This window comes from Phragmites australis, chromosome 19 (assembly GCF_958298935.1).
Source record: "Phragmites australis chromosome 19, lpPhrAust1.1, whole genome shotgun sequence".
Taxonomy (NCBI): domain Eukaryota; kingdom Viridiplantae; phylum Streptophyta; class Magnoliopsida; order Poales; family Poaceae; genus Phragmites; species Phragmites australis.
The window spans coordinates 2,136,638-2,148,796 of NC_084939.1; the positions used below are offsets into that span (position 1 = coordinate 2,136,638).

The following is a 12,159-nucleotide window of genomic DNA, read 5'->3' on the forward strand; positions in this document are numbered from 1 at the left end:
GTGACTATGAAAATTGTGGTGCTTGGATTCGACGGATGGTGCTGTGCTGGTTTGACGCGACTGCAGCTGCCGCGGGGCTCCGTGGCTGCTTTGTGTATGTTTTACTTGCGCCAAATTGACCACTTTTCCCCCTGTTTTGAGTGGAATTAGGATTTATTTAGGACTGGTTTGTTTCCATTTTTGCTTTTGAATTTTTTGTAGTAAAAGTCAAAAATCGAAACAAATGATTCTATTTTACAATCCACATCCGATTCCCCTTAGCTTTTATTGGATTATGTGAGATGGGCAAATAAACCTCGACAGTTAGTGAAAATTACTCGCAATTGTCATTGAATCACCCCTACCGATCCCTCCCCCCTCTCCTCCTCCTCCTCCTCCCCGGCATACCTTCGTGTCACCCCGTCCATCCTCCTACGTGCCACACCCAACGCCACCCCTAGCGCCACCACCTTTCGCATCCTCACCTCACCTCCGCGCTGTGCTGCGCCCACCGGCCCTCCATCGTCGCCGACGACGTCCTGCGCTGCATGCCTGCCCTCCTCCTCAACCCTAATGAGCACCACTATCGCGTGGTCCTCACTTCCATGTTCCAGTGCGACCCTGCTCAGGATGCGTTGGCATTTTTGGATGACATGCGACAGTGGGGCGTCTCACCAAGCAGGTCGGACCACCACGCCGTCCTCGATATGCTCCTCCGTGAGGGGATGGCGGCCGAGGCGTACGGGGGAGTGGTGAAGCAGATGGACGCCGATGGGGTCGCTCCGGGCTCCAGAAGTTTTTAGCGCATACTGCGAGCATTCGGCGAGGGTGGAGCATTCGACGCCGTCGAGGTGTTCGATGGAATCCTTTGGGGGCTCGTGCTGGACGTGGGCGTCTACAATGTCTTTGTTGACACGCTATGCAACAAGGGTGACCTGGCAGGCGCACGCCGGATGGTGGAGTGCATGAAGCGCATCAACTGCCTGCCAAACGTCAGGACTTTCAGTGTCGTGATCGCCAGGTGCGTGTCTACCGGTGACACGGACGCGGCAAGGGAGGCGGCGCGAGAGGCGATAAGGCGGTGTCTATGGTGAATTATGGTTTCTTTGCTATTTTATCCTACAAATTCATATTTCTAAAATATCTACAAAAGAATAAACATGAGAAATATGTACTACAAAAACTAAGGGAATTACAGATATTACAAAACATAAGTTGCCATCTAACCCTCTCACATTCTTAGGTAGCCAAACAACCCTCAGTTTTTAGTCCTTCAACTTTTTACAATCCAGCTTTCACAATTCACAATCCAAAAACTACTTTTTTATAATCCAAAGCTGAAACAAACAGGCTCTTACATGTGAATATATAGATTCACGTGCGTGCCACTTTTATGAGTTTGTGGTGAAGTCACTACTATTGTTACCGTCTTACTCTGTAATAGTTGTCGTTTATAAGTGCACACACAAAGTTTTGAAACTTTGACCACTATCATACATAAATTTGTTCAAATTTATCATATTTAAAATGGTGCTAGTATCATTACCATGAAAAATACTTTCTAACAGTTATATTCACAATAATTTTGAAACACAAATACTTTCAAATAGTATACGACTAAGAGGTGTGCTACCACTATATTGACGGAGAGAGTGGAGCAGCATGTGACGAGGAATATATAATTATAATTTGGATATTACTAGAAATACAACATTATTCAAAGATGGAATATCCATCGTACATGTGTCCTATTTCCATACACAGGGTTTTAGAAGCCACTAAGGTAAGGGCGACATGAACTTATTCTCCAAGGATAAGATATATATGTACTTTGAAAGACTCGTGATAAGCAAGGATATACCCTGGGATATACAAATCAAGTCAACTACACTCAGGACTCCGAGTAGGACCCGACCCCTCTTCGCCCGACTATATAACCAAAGCAAGGGGTACGATCAAGACAACTTAATTCAAGTTAGTTCAACTCCAGATAGCCTTCAAGCCACGGAGAAGCCCTCGACAAGCTCGAAAGACTCGTCGATTAGTTTAGGGTTTAGATCTAGACACCTTACATTTTAGTACTCTATTCGAGTTAAAAAAGGCTCAATACAACACAAAAGACATAGAGCTATTATCCTTCGAGAGGCATGAACCTATCTACATCATGTGTTCGTTTTTTATGATCTACAGTCGATAGTTGTTGGCCAGGTGATCCCTACCCCACACAAAAATTGTTTGTAATTTTACTAAATCTCGATAGCTAGCTTTGTCCGTGAGGAACGACAAGGTGTTTTCATTGACTAACAAGATCATATCTCATCTTCTAGCAGTCAAGTTTGTCAACTCGTAAGCCAGTTTCTTTCATCCAAATTCGTAGCTTGTAGATCTTCATCAATATCTTCACATCACGGCAGCTCATGCTACCAAAACACTTATTATCTGGATCAGTTAGTTCTTTGTGAGAAAGTCTACTCTTATGTTAAGAGTAGACTTTCTCACCAAAACACTTATTGTTTGGTCTTGAGGTGGAAAAAGACCATGCGGAAAGCTTCTCCAGCGAGGAAGACGGCGAGGAGGAGCTCGGGGAGGCTTGGTGAAGCCCAGGGAAGTCTTCTTTGTCGATCTCTAGTCTTCATGGTGGTTGAGGTGGAGCTCTCTTCTCTCTCTCGATTTTCAGTGGAAGAAGGAAACAAGGGTGAGAGAGAAAGAAAGGTGGTTGATGGAGGCTTTATGTGGGCGCCTATAAGTCTTGGCGGTTAGACTACGGGTAACCCCAGTCAGATCGCGGGCTGGGTCCACGTGCAGAAAGTTCTTTTTCTTTTCTCCGTTTCTACCAATTCTTTTCTCATTCCTTCCTAAATTTTTTTGGGCTACCTAAACTACCTTCCCACACATAAGTATATGGTAGAAATGCGAGTTGTTTATCGACGTAACATTTTGGAAAAGTTTTCGGAACACTGAAAACAAAGCCATAAGCATGATGCCATGATGCATATGCATGCTCGGTGACTAGGTTAGGGTTTTTGGGGTGTGACATGCAACATCCGATCGCAGAAGAGCTTCTAATTCCCAAAGAAGAGCCTATGGAAGACCAAGAGACCTTTGTATCTGGTGCCTTTACAATGTCTTTATCTTCGGACTCGCCCTACTCGGAGGACTGGCCTGACAAAGGCATCAACCTAGAGATGTCGTTCGACGCTAGACAGGGCTTCCCCCTTCAGTTGGCACGAAGCTATAGGTATAGGGAGGAGCTTGCTTGGCACCCTTTGGGTTCCACGAATAACCCTCCTCCTTAGTTATAATTTGTTATTTGTAACTCTTGGTTACTTAATAAAGGTTACGCGATTGGTTATCTTCTTGTCTTACCGAGTTGTACCTTCAAAATGAAGAATCTAGGCCTGTAAGCACTTCACCTCTGGATTTGCTATAGTTAATTCTATGATAAGTACCGAGAGTCTTTAGACTTGGGAGCGGGGGAGTTATTAAACTATGACCACTCATCATCGTGTTCCAGTCCTTAGGCACTAGCCTTCGGCACCCTTAGGCTCACCCAATCTTCGAAGTGGCGAGTCTTTAGACATCAGCCACATGAGAGTCCTTAGACTACGACCCTTCATTGTCGCAGGCAAGTCCTTAGACATCAGTCTTCGGGGCCCTTATGCTCACTCGGACTTTGAAGTGGCAAATCCTTAGACATCATCCATAGGGGAGTCCTTACACTGTGACCCTTCGTCATCGCAAGTGAGTCCTTAGACATCAGCCTTCGACACCTTTAGGCTCCCCCGACCTTCGAAGTGGCAAGTCCTTAGATATTAGCCACAAAAGAGTCTTTAGACTACGACCCTAGTCAGTTAAGCAAATGTGAAGTATGGGGACCATGGCCATCTGGCCTTGGCATCCAAATGCCAAAAGAATTTCATGTTGGGGATTCTGACAATTGAACTCGGGACCTTTCGCTCCCTAAGCAAATATCTTACCAATAGACTACCCAGTGCACATTTCAAAAAATTCAAACATGATGGTGGACACCGGATTGAACACAATATTCAGGGTTTTGCTTCCATGTTCTGCAACTGCCTCTACTCCTCAGATTATTTTCAGTTATACACCTATCTTACGCGTGCTATTCAATGATGTTTCTTCCCTGGAGATCGACAATGCACTCCATCTAAGATCCAACCCGATGCAGAAGTTCCCAGGTTGGGCAAAAACTAGTAGCAATGAAGGAAAGCAACAGTAGTAATCAGTAACCAGAGCTCTGCAAGAGGCAGGGTTCCGGCTTGCCGGCCTGCGGGTGGAGGAGCCTCTGCCACAGAGCAAATTGGTCGCGGCTCGCTGTGATGGGCTGAACGGGGTGGATTCTGCGTGTTGGAACAAGAACATGGGCTGGACCATGCTTGCCTGCGTAGAGGTGGCCGAGGCAGTGCTGGATCTTTGGACTTTGCGGGCCCATGCAACAGTTTGCGACTTCTTTCCTGGGCTGACGAACATGGTTGATGAGTTGGGATTAATATATCGAGCGCCCGATTTTAGCTTCAATATCGGGTACTTTAAGATTGGTATGGCAGCAGAATGGACGGACACGATAAAAGCATCTCGCATCTCTAACCTACCTCTCATCCGACTACTATCTTACTTTTAAGGAGCCGACGATAAAAATCTCTTCCAATCGACCTCTCATCTGACCCCTTTTTTTTTTAGGAGACTTCAAATCTTCTCCCTCACCTCCATATCTAGGGGCTCTCATCTGGCTCCTCATCTGCGACTGGCCCCCTCCCGTGCTGCCCGCCCACGCATGGCCCCGCCGCACGGCCCCCTACCGCACCACCGCGCTCGCACACGGCCCCTCCCGCGCCACCGCGCTGCCTCATACACGTCCGCGCTGCGCCATCGCCCCCGCACCCGCCTACCCGCGCTGTGGAGGTGTAGAGAGAGGGAGCTCAGGGAGAGAGAAGGAGCGGGGAGATAGAGGGAGCTCGGACCGGTATCGGGAGAGAGGCTATGGAGAGAGAGGGAGGTCAGGGAGAGAGAGGAGTTCGAGGGGAGAGAGTTACAAAGATATTAATAAAATATAGGTGATTTGAATATAGATGATCAAATATGAGGAGTCTGTTGGAACACGCTAAGAGGTAGGGATAGAATCTGGATGATGAACCCCTAAATAGGAGGAATAAGAGTAGCTATTTGGAGATGCTCTAAGGTGCAGGTGGTGGTCTGCCACGTGGCAAACTGTGGTTGGTGACGGTGGGTCGGGATAATGTGTTAGAATTTAAAACTTCAAACATATTTTTCTTTTAAATTATATATATTTTTCAAATCCCTTTGAACCAACGTGTTTCTAGAATTAATACTACAAAATGAGATCCAATATAAATATTTTTTCTATATATTTTTCTAAAAACAATAATTTAAATGTAATATATCAACCATTGAAATATACTATTTCATCGTTTCTCATATATTGTTTCAAAAATCCATACAAAAATGTTGAACTGATTTTTTCCGAAACATTGAATTAGGTTTCATGAATTGTTGAATCAAGTTTTAAAAAATGTCTAGCGTATATGAAATGTGTTTTAACGAAACATGTATAAAGTGTTGAACATGTCATATAAATTTGTTAAAATAAGTTTGAAAAAATGGTGAATCGAGTATTTAAATTGTTGAGTGCATATAAAAGGTCAAAAAATCATTAAACCTAGACAATAATGAATTAATTACAAGGATTAAAAAATGAAAATGGGAAACGCGTTTGCTTTCTTGGGCCGCTTCCATGCGGTGTTGGGCTGTACCTAGTCCGCGCATTGGGCCAACCGGTGCAGCATTATATGAGCCTAGTATTAATGGGCCTCCCTCTGGCTGGGCTGTTGGGTTGTCCAATGCGGAAGCTAAGTGATTTTTTGATTTTTACATTTCTTAAATTGAAAATTTGCAAAAATAAGTGTGTGTTTTGAAAAAATTACACATCTGTTGGTTAAAAAATAAAAATACAGAATACCAATGCTTAAAAATTAAAACACTAACGAAATAGTCATAAAAAATTCTAGAATATACATATGGAGCAGATGATGCTATAATCTAGCTCTCTAAAAAAATTTAACACAAAAAATTACTTGTACATTGAGAAAAATATCGACAAATTTCATTGTAGAGAGTATGACCGTATGTGTATTATAAAATTTGTCTTTTTTGTTCCTCATTTTACAGCAATTTTTTTGAAAAATTTTATAGAGCTATACATAGTATCTCTACACCATCACATATTTTTAGATTTTTTCATGACTATTTCAATAGTATTTTGAATTTTTAGAGCAATAGGACACAACATTTTTTTATTTTTAAACTATCGCTCGTTAAAAGAGCGATAACTATATGAGTTTATATGTGCGGTTTTTCAAAACATGCCTTTTTTTTGTAATTTTCCGATTTAAGAAATAAAAAAAATAAAAAAAATGAATCTAAGTTGGTGCGCCCGCCATATAGGGAGGGGTCCCAATGAGTTGTACTCGATGGTCCATTTTCGCGTATGTCTTCGATTCCTCTTTCCAATGAGTCCTACGTCTGCTTGCATTTCTTCTTCTGCTTCAAACGGTCATCTGAAACATTTATGAAAATCGTCCCCGCCGCTACATCGCCTGATGCGATTTGCATGAACGATTTGCAGATTTGCATGTGATGCGATTACATAGCCTGATGCAATTTGCATGAACATTGGCATGATGCGATTTGCATCCATGAACGGAACCTAGCAAGTATAGAGTGGCACTATGTCCAGAGTTTCAGAGGAAAATTATCCATTTCTCTTTATATAGTGCGTGCGACGTCCAGAGTTTCAGATGTCGTTACCAGCGACGCAGGAAACGAGTGGGTGTTTCTACAGCAAGAAAGGATCGTCTCACGTAAGTACGTGATAGACCTTTATATACTCTTACGTACCAGATTTCTTTCATCGTCTTGCTTGTCTGAAAGTCAGCCAGGAACATGGATGTGTATTCCACTTCAAATAGCTGTGATTTCCGAGAATTGTATATATATTCTCACGACATTTGCCACCCTAAGGAAACATTGTACTATTATTCCAAATAACCTATATAGTTCACGTTGTGGATGTATTTGTTGGGCAATAGAGCGGGTTAGGGTTAGGTGCAGCAAAACACACCTAACTCGAGACCCAAAACGGAAAACTCGATACGTCTAACAGGTGTAAAATTGCCCCTGCCCCCAAACCCGGTGGGGACCCGCCGGCAGCGACCTAGAGGTAGGCATGAGCGGTAACCGGGAGGTGGGCATGGGCGGGCGATGCTGGCTGAGAGGCGGACACGGGCGGGCGAGCGGCAGCCGGAGCCGAGAAGGGCGCGAGCGCGGGCGTGAGTGAACGTGTAAAGGGCACAGGCGAGTCACGGGCGAGGGGCGACGATCAGGCCCAGCATGTGGCGCGGGCTTTTCGAGCGCTTGTTAGAGGCCCACGAGCGACAATTTGCCCCTGCCCCTGACTTGACCAGCGACCCCGCGGGCGAAAATCTGGCCCCACCCTTGTCCTTATCGGGTGTAAAATCCATAAGAACCTGACCCGACTCACCCGTTAACAACCTTAGTTGGACGGCTACGGGCACGATAGAAGCAGCACCATGCCCAAGGGGTTTCAATTTCACCCAAATTTCACAAATTCATGGGGTTTTGCCTGAGATGTGGCTCCCATAAGGGACACAAGTATGATTATCATAAAACTAAGGTGAAGACAAAAAATCAAATGTAATGAAATAAAAAAGAAAATAAATGATTATATATCATATTATGAATTAATTTTAGATCCTAAATATATGAGACTAAATCTCCTAGTATTATTTGCCGTCGGGAGGCCGAACGGAGGAAGGGTTGCATGGTGCGCAACGAGGTGCCTCGAGACTCAGAGGGACCGGCCTGCAGCATGCTCGCCGGCCTATCCTATGCCGTCCCGTCCGGTCCAGCACCACCCCAGAATCACCCTGCCCGATCGGCTTTTCGCAGTCTCGTCCTCGCCGAGCCTGGCTGATGGCGGACGCCCCCGAGGCCGCGACCGCAACCGGACGGAGGACGCTCGAGCCCGCGACGGGATTCCCGGCCGACATGACATTAAGCTTGGATTCTCGGAACACGGGAAAGGCCTGCTTAATCAGTCATCATCTAAGCGATTCTAAGCCAAATGATGTGATGCAATTTGCTATCCACACACCGCGCATGCATAATGTCAGCGTGCATGAATCTAGCATCAATGGATCAACGAGGAGACATGCCTAGTGCAACACAAGTTGCGTCTAGCTCCTACCCATAGTTGATGTGGTCATGTGTGATCACTCATCAACTAGTCCAGAAAGCTAGCTAGTGCGTTGATGACAAGAGCAAATATATAATGTAGTAACGTGCCAGGTCAATAGAGTCGATCGATAGCTCGCCGACGATGGCTTTGCTTTGCTCCGACGAGACTGCATGCACGGCGCGCAAGTCAGAACCACTGAACCAGCGGCAGGGGGCCCTCACAGCATCTCTTCATGCTCCCTCCGGCCAACGCTGTCCGGTTCGGCAGCGGCCGGCCGGCCGCTTCTCGTGGCTTTTCGTTCATCACGAGTACTCCATCTCGTGCCTTGTCCTCGCCTGAGCAGGCGAGGCGAGTGGGCCCTGGCCCCTTGCTGGTGGCCGGCCGGTCCGGCCATGTATGCGGCGCGCGCCTCCGGCTGCGCTGCACCCTGCAGCCGGAGGCAGCTAGGAGACGACAACGCCGCTGCAAGATCCGTCGTGCCGACCGCTGTAGCGTGGCGTCCACTGTGCATCGCAGGGGCGTTTGCGGTTCTCCATGCAAGCGCAGTATGCATCCATGGCAGGGCCCCCTACCTTCTCCTGTCCAAGAAAAAAGTCACTTTAGCGTTCGCATGTGGTCCGTAGCCATACCCGAGGTCTTCATGTCCGTATTATTCAAGGAAAGAGAAAGGATCTCCGTGTTTGCAAATGAATGTCTGAACTCAAAATGGTCCCTTCAAAAATATGTATAGATCATGAAATTCCAGTCGGGCTAGATCAGTTTACGATATTCTGTTTGAGTAATATAGTTTCTTTTGTGTTCTCTCAAGCCCTTGTAGACTGTAACCTACACTGACTTGGTTCACTAGTCTTTTCATTTCTTTCAAATTTTGAAGCGTCATATTGGTCAGACGTACAATCTTCTACTGCCTCCGCAGAAAGGTATGCATGAAGCTAGAGAGGATTGGTCCTAGTCCTACCAAAGCAACAGTAAACCATGGAATCATGTGGGTTAATAATGCAGGCAACCTGCAAGGAGACCAGAGGGCATGATTCGGAAAGGGCAAAAACAAGAGACAAAATAAAAATGTGACATAACAGAGCCAGATGATCAGTTGTAATTTTTAATATGGAGTACTTATTTGTCAACGTGGAGGTTCTGAAGAACAAGGACGCGAAGGCGCTGAAGAACACGGAGCAGAGGAGGACGACTCGGCGGGAAGCTTGGGATGAAGCAGAGCTGGACCAAGGTGGCAAACCGGAAGACATGGGCCGCAACCAGCGCACGCGCAGGCCCAACTCGAGATATCAGAGTAGCGACTGGGTGGTGTGAGTGGCCCATACGGCACTGTCTGTGTATTGCGCGGTAACAAATAGCAGAGGGCACGGGAGATGATGGGCAACTTGGAGAGGACAACGGCTTGTAGGCGGCGGCGGCGTCCCGGCTGATGCCGGCGGCGAACTCCTGTATACTTTGTGCTTAAACACTACACGAATATCCAGACACTAAATCCATATCGTTCCTAAGGGTCCTAACATCCTGGCATCAGAGCCAATTCGAGATCCGCCTCACGATCATCGGACTCGCTTTCAGTCGCGGGTTCAAGCCATGCCGGCGAGGGGAGATGATTCCAGCGGTGCCATGGTGGCGGCGTTGGACGAGAAGTGGAGCGCGAGGATGGATCAAATGAGTCGACTGGTGAGTGATATGCAAGGCGTGATGCAGCAAGTCGCTACTTCTCAAGCGGCGACAGATGCGTGGAGGCCAGGCGTGGAGACGAAGGTGACTGATCTCCAGCACTCAGTGGCAGAGTTGAGGGTCAAGATCGACGAATTGTTGATCAAATCGGAGAAACGAGCCTTGGAGGCGTCAGGTCCTGCTCATCTGGGATCTTCATCCTCTGCGGAGGCGCCTGGGCCAGATGGCCACCGCCTACAACATGCTCACCAGAGGACCGGGGAAGGGGCGGTGTTCACCACCCCATTCCCGCCTCCGGTCACAGGTGCGTCACAAATCGAGCACAACACACTTGGCTCTGGCTTCTCTAGCTGTAATTTATCCAGTGTGGCTCAAGGTTTAGGAGCAGCCTTTCCCCATCTTAATTTCCCCAAATTTGATGGTAGCAACCCTAGAATGTGGAAGAAACGTTGTGAAACCTTCTTCGAAGTGTATGGGATTCCATTTGAAATGTGGGTAAAATTGGCTATTATGCATTTTGAGGGTTCAGCTACCTTTTGGCTGCAATCTGTTGAGCATCGTGTGCGGCATATGCAGTGGGAGGAGTTGTGTTCATCCCTGTGTGCACGCTTTGGGAGGGACCAATATCACCAACTTATCCGCCAATTTTTCCATATCCACCAAGTAGGCACAGTAGCAGAATACATTGAACAATTTGATAGCCTAGTTCATCAATTGATGGCTTATGATGCAACTCTAAATTCTACTGTTCTCACTACTCGATTTATGGATGGCCTTAAAGAAGATATTAGAGCTGTCATTGTTATTCAAAGACCTTTGGATTTGGATACTGCGAGTTCCTTGGCTTTGTTGCAGGAAGAGGTCCTTAATCACTCCTTGAGGCGGCCTGGAAGGAAGGGGGATACAATTGAACACTGGCCTAAACCTGCTCAAGGTTATGTGCCTTCTACTTCTTTTAAACCCTCCTTCCCATTACCACCACCACCACATGCAAACAATGGTCGATCTGGTACCAGCATCACTTCTGAAGAAAAGAAAAGTTCAGTGATGGACAACGGTCGTAGCAAAAAATCTGAAGACCGCTTGACTGCTCTGAGAAATTATAGAATATCAAAAGGGTTATGCTACACTTGTGGGGAGAAATGGAGTCATACCCACAAGTGTTCATCTGCTGTACCCTTGCATGTGGTAGAAGAGATGTGGGCTTTGTTGTCTGAACCTGAGGAGAAGGAATTGTCTGATGACTACCAAGCAGAAGAGCAAGGTTCAGAACCAGGGGAACAACTGCTATCTATTTCAAAACAAGCATTGACAGGTACTGATTCTTGTAACACAATGAGATTACATGGTTATCTGGGCAATGTTCAAGTTTTAATGCTCGTTGATTCTGGTAGTTCATCTAGCTTCTTGAGTGTTCATCTGTTAGACAAGGTGTCAACTGTAAAAAAGTTAGCTCAACCTGTGAAAGTCAAGGTGGCAGATGGAGGTATATTGCTATGCACTCAAGAATTGCCTGCTTGCAGTTGGCTTTGCCAGGGACATACTTTTTGCTCCAATTTCAAAATATTACCACTAGCATGTTATGATGTGGTATTAGGTATGGATTGGCTAGAACAACATAGTCCCATGAAAGTAGATTGGATTCAAAAGACTATGTCCTTCTGTTACCAACAATCTATTATTACTTTTCAAGGCATTATTCCTGCTGTTACCAGTTGTGCATTGATGTCTATGAAACAATTGGAGGCTTGTATCCAGCAGGATTCTCTTTTGCAGATATTTGATTTGTCTGCTGTTGAAGAAACTTCAGTGGGACAGTTAATACCCTCGGCAGTCCAAGGGTTGTTTCAGCAATTTGCTGAGTTGTTCAAAGAACCTCAAGGTCTTCCACCTGAAAGAGGCTTAGACCATAGTATCCCTTTACTGCCAGGTGCTCAACCCTTCAGGCTGCGTCCCTATCGATATACCCCAGAACAGAAAAATGAAATTGAAGCCCAAGTGTCTGAAATGCTGAAAAATGGGGTCATTCAACACAGTTCAAGTCCTTTTGCCTCTCCAGTTCTTTTAGTGAGAAAAAAGGATGGTAGTTGGCGTTTATGTGTGGATTATCGCAGACTGAATGCTTACACAGTGAAAAACAAGTTTCCTCTCCCTGTGATTGATGAGCTCTTAGATGAATTAACAGGAGCTGCTATCTTCAGTAAACT

At 45.9% G+C, this 12,159-nt stretch overlaps 1 pseudogene; it reads left to right on the top strand.

Annotated features, from left to right (window-relative positions):
* The first annotated feature begins 357 nt into the window (after positions 1–357).
* On the top strand, positions 358–1,073 carry LOC133901015 (pentatricopeptide repeat-containing protein At2g38420, mitochondrial-like; annotated as a pseudogene).
* Positions 1,074–12,159: the final 11,086 nt, after the last annotated feature.